Source organism: Acinonyx jubatus, chromosome B1 (assembly GCF_027475565.1).
Source record: "Acinonyx jubatus isolate Ajub_Pintada_27869175 chromosome B1, VMU_Ajub_asm_v1.0, whole genome shotgun sequence".
Classification (NCBI taxonomy): Eukaryota; Metazoa; Chordata; class Mammalia; order Carnivora; family Felidae; genus Acinonyx; species Acinonyx jubatus.
Genome location: NC_069382.1, coordinates 21,047,560 through 21,052,580, shown reverse-complemented (window position 1 = coordinate 21,052,580; position 5,021 = coordinate 21,047,560). Strand labels below are relative to the sequence as shown.

Genomic DNA, 5,021 nt, shown 5'->3' with positions numbered 1-5,021 from the left:
GGATGGATTAAACTGTCCCTGGCAGCAAGAAATCTAGCAAATGTCTTGATTATGCACAAGTAGTCCAAAATAAGGTCATATTTTTTGTCAAGCACTTTCACAAATCCCTGCGAGCACACCGTTCTCCTTCTCTGAATTCTGAAGCATACTTACCACCTGCAGATATTGAGAACACTGACAGATAGCTTCTGGCAAAGAGGCAACTATTCTATAGCAATATGACACTGGGAACCATATACTGTGCCAAATAGCATTTTATATGGAAGAAAATACACTAAATTTTCACATTGCAGGTCAAGTTTATATACTTCATGATATCACATTTTGGGAAAAGCTTTCCTCTTCCTTTTTCTTTTACAATACCCTTGTAGCAACTTCAATCACAAATCCAAGTGGAAACTAAACGATATGCAGTGACAAACTTAAATGAGAAAATTGTTCCCTGGCTAGACCTCTTACTGAGTTTGCTAGGACTGTGTGCTTCAATTTGAAGAGACACCAAGGATCTGAGAAGATGTGCACGATACTATAATGGGTCCGTGTTTTAGAAACAAAATACCTGGAAGGGGAAGCAAGGTCATTCAAACATGAAAGAAATATTGTTAGGATGTATATCGGCAACAACAACAAAAACCTACTGTACATTAGAGTAGTAAGATCTAAACATGGTTTAGATTCCAAGCAGATGAAAGTATTTCCTAAAATCCATACATTTTAAAGAAAGATGGGTTCCTGAAGGAGAAAACCATTCGGTCGGAATGAACAGACTCATTCTACTGGAAGGCAGTGACCAGGCAGGAGTGAGCAGATTCAAACCAGAATTTGACTGGAGCAAACATTTTACTGCATTAAATCTACCCTCTATCACTTCGGTATACAACTTCAGAGATTCAAAATAGAATTCTCCAACAGAGACTTAATAGAAGCTGAAACACTAAGATTGAGCCCTTAGGCTTACACATTTATGTTACTGTCACCATAAGCCCCTCACATAGATACAATAACATTAAACATTCATTAAAATCTTTCTATCAACTGCCCACTTCTTCAAAAGGGATTTCATTTTTATCTTGAACAGATGGCAAGCCTATCACAGAGTGTTCTTTATGACCAGAGCATAAACACTGATTAAATCATTCTGAAACCAATTAAAAACTCAACATTTACTTCAGGAAGACATATCTACAATAAGAGAATGAACATGAGCAAACATAGTCAATTTACTCACTCTAGCCCCATCCCCTGAGAATAATCTGACCGAGGACAATGAGTTATAGGAGAAATAATCTACCTCAGGTTAGCTGTCCTATTGCTACCTGGGTACTCAATTAAAAGGGCAATTGGCCAGAGATGTTAGAATTCCTTCATCAAATATGTTTTGGAGTTCCCCAGTGATGAGGCCATCAAGTATGCAGACACACACACCAAAAATTAATTTTAAAATCTTGATTCCCATTACAGAAAAAAAATAAATAAATAGAACAGATGTTGCCAGAGCACAAATCCGGGCTCAACTTACCTTATAGCTACTTTAGCAAAAATCTTAAAACTTCAAAGTATGAGACACTATACATGACTACCTTACATTATTTCATTTAGTCTTTATAAAAAAGTGTCCAAATGGTATTCATTATTATTATTTTTTTTTTTTTTACAGAAAACCTTTGAAACTGGGTGGCTCAGTCCGTTAAACATGACTCTTGATTTCAGCTCGGGTCATGATCTCACTGCTCATGAGGTTGGGCTTCACATCAGCCTCCATGCTGACAGTGCAGAGCCTGCTTGGGATTCTCTCTCTGCCTCTCTCTCTGTCCCTCCCCCACTCATGCTCTCTCTCGGTCTCCAAGGAAATAAAATATTTTAAAAATCTTTTAACTTTTTAAACATTTAACAGACCTTGCGTATTTTCTTGTGATTTTTCACAACGTAAAAATAAGGCTGTGTTCTCAAAAAGGCTTTTAAAACTATAGCACGTGCGAATTACAAATGACTAACAAAATCCCGCATTTTGGCACTGCATAGCTGGAAAGCAGGCCGGTGGTCAAGGGGGAGGTGTACCCAAATCGAAGGCAGTTTTAACGCTGAAGGCAGAAATCTTCATAGGAATCTATTTGTAATGTTCTGAAATTGCTGCTGTGAAAGTCTCCAGTCTGCCCTTTCGTGATTGATGGCAGTCGGGATGAGATGCCGGGATGTGCACCCTCCAATTTGGGAACCGGGGTGGCTGCCACCGCTGTGCTTTCAATTGCACCCTCATCGGTTCCTCTGCGGATCCCGAAGTAACCATCTTCGCTCCCGCTAGTGCCCCAGCTATTTTTAACAATCCAGCAATCCACCCCCGAGGCTGTCAGTGCCGTGGCCCACGGGCAAAACAGCATGATTAGTCAGCTCAAAGGGGTTGAAAGGGTCTGTCAAAAAACAAAACAAAAAAAGGGTCTCTCAGACCAGTGTAGTAGTAGATAGATCCCCCTGTGCCAGTGGAGGAAGAGATCATAGATTTCAAAAGCAACTGCCATGGGGCCACCATAGAAGCCTGCCACATAGTGGTACTCGGAGGAGGAGTAATGGCAGCAAGTCCTCCTTCGGTTTGCATGGAGAATCAGTGCCTGTGTAAGGGAAGCATGGTTCTTCTATCAGCCCAAAATCGTGGGCATATTTTCCTGTGATGAGGTACGGCCCACCTTCACAGCCTTGAGCGTGCTGGCTGCAAGAGACAACCTCTGGGGACTCAAGATTGGGGTCTGAGTATTGTTGGTTAGTGTATGGATCCTTGCTTCCAGCATACCCACGGAAGCAAATGAGTAGCAGCTTCCACAAGATGCTTGGCTTCGAACAGGAGGAACAAAATTGGTACCACAAACATTTCTCCAGTCCCAAGACGCTGGCAAATGTAAAACCATTTCGTGTATTTCAACAGTCAGTGGTGGGATTCTCCAGCTGTGGCTACTGCCTCTCCTAATCCTCTCTCCTAGGGTAAGCATCTCATGTCCCATGTATGTGGTTGCCGTCCAAGACTTCTGGGGGCACCTAGGTGGCTCAGTCGGTTAAGCGCCCAACTTTGACGCAGGTCATGATCTCATGGTTTGTGGGTTCGAGCCCATGAGTCAGGCTCTGTGCTGACAGCTAAGAGCCTGAAGCCCAGATCCTATGTCTCCCTCTCTTTCTGCCCCTCCCCACTCAGGATCTGTCTCTCTCTGTCTCAAAAAAATAAATAAACATTAAAAAAAATTTTTTTAAGACTTCTGAACGGCATGGATCACTTTCACAAAACCATGGTTATATTTGTAGAGGGTATTAGAATTAGAGTAGTTTCCCTGGAGACTCTCAGGGTGTGCTGTGTTCATGTTCACCTTCTCAGAGGTAGTTCCCACTTTAGTTCCGAGGAAATGAGCCTACTTCCAGCTTGGCACATCATGCACCCATCCAGGCATGGTCTCTGCGGTGGCAACTCGTTGTGGAGGATAAGCTAAGGAATTCCCTGAGCTCGCACCCATGGGTTAACAAGGCATATAGGAACAGGAAGCCTCAGGATGAAAGCATCCAAAATTAGGTAGACAAGATTAAGTATTCAGGGCGGAAACGCCCCCCAACTTAGTACAATAGCAGAAAGCTGCTTTCAAAGGAAGGAAGGACCAAAATAGGTAAACAGGTGAACAGGGCTATAGACCACAGCAGGGCCAAGTTGCCCAGAACAGAGCTAATTAGCAAAAGAAAGGTGCCTTGTTGACCCTGAGGTAGCACGCTCTGTCTTTCTTGTCCCCTAGGCAAGATAAGGTAAACAGACCTGGCGCCTCATGCCTGCCTTAAACAACCATCTGCCAGGCACCAGGACTTTGTTTGGTATTGACCCAAACCCCTAACACTGCATATCTTCAAAACCCCCTTTTCCTCACACTCATCACTCTTGTAAACCTTCTGATCCTAATAAAAATGGAGCAAGGTCCCTTACTTGGGGCTCTTGTCTCCTCCCAGACATTACGCTCTCTCACATGTCAATTCTGCATCCACTATCTTGCTGGACAAGAAAGAACTCCAGACCCAGAGTCTACGACTACTGGTTACCTTGCTGCCCTCTTCTTTGTACTTAAAAAAGGCAAACCACTTGTAGTCATTCAACACAATCTCAAAGCCTTGATTGAAAATCATGGTGAAATGGCAAGGATTGCCCAAATTAGCCCATCCTGTATCTAACTTCTCAAGGTGTGCCACTACTTTCTTTTTTTTCTGGTAGTCCCATAACCATGTAATTGACATCATGTTGGGAACTAATAGGGCCCGCCTAGAAGACCCAGGGACCCAGCAGCCCAGGGCAAGTGCAACGGGGACGTGTGTCACAGTGTGGGGTGCTGACAACACACAGCAGCCACAGGAGGGCTGTGAGCAGTCAGCAGGGCTAGGGACCCAGGGGAGGAAAAGGAAAGGGCAGTAGCCAAAGAACAGTGGCTGGAGAGCCTAAATGGCACTAATTATTAGACCATGTGAAGATAAAGACACTGTCTTCATAAGCTTAAGCAACTTGCCCAAATCGCATAGTTTAGTATATGGAAGAGTCAGGCTTTTTGCTCCCAGGTTTTGATTTCAGAAGACATGCTTGAAGGTACGACACTCTATTTCCTCTCAGAATAAGTTTTCCTAAGCCTTTTTAGAGAAAGAAAATTAGAACAGGAAGCTCTTTAAATCTAAGTATTGCTAAAACAAATTATTTTCATGCAATGCATACAAACAACTTAAATACTAGTTACAGATCGTTCTCATTTCTTCATTAAAGTATAATGAGAAATTCCAGTTCAAATGACTATATACACTTAAAAGAAATAGAATGAATTTATAAATATTCTATAATTCAAATTAGTTAAAAGAATAGCTTTTAAATATTTATATTTTAGGGTTTTCATACATACTACAAAATATTAACTTGAAATAGTACAAATGTTGTATTAAAATGTAAATGAGAATCTAATATATCTGAAATCCATCACTGGAAGAGTGTGTGTTAGTGATTCATGACGTGACCTAACTCT

General features: G+C 42.0%; 1 pseudogene; it reads right to left on the bottom strand.

Annotated features, from left to right (window-relative positions):
* Positions 1-398: 398 nt before the first annotated feature.
* Positions 399-4,257, bottom strand: LOC106972633 (dipeptidyl peptidase 1-like; annotated as a pseudogene).
* Between the last annotated feature and the right edge of the window lie 764 nt (positions 4,258-5,021).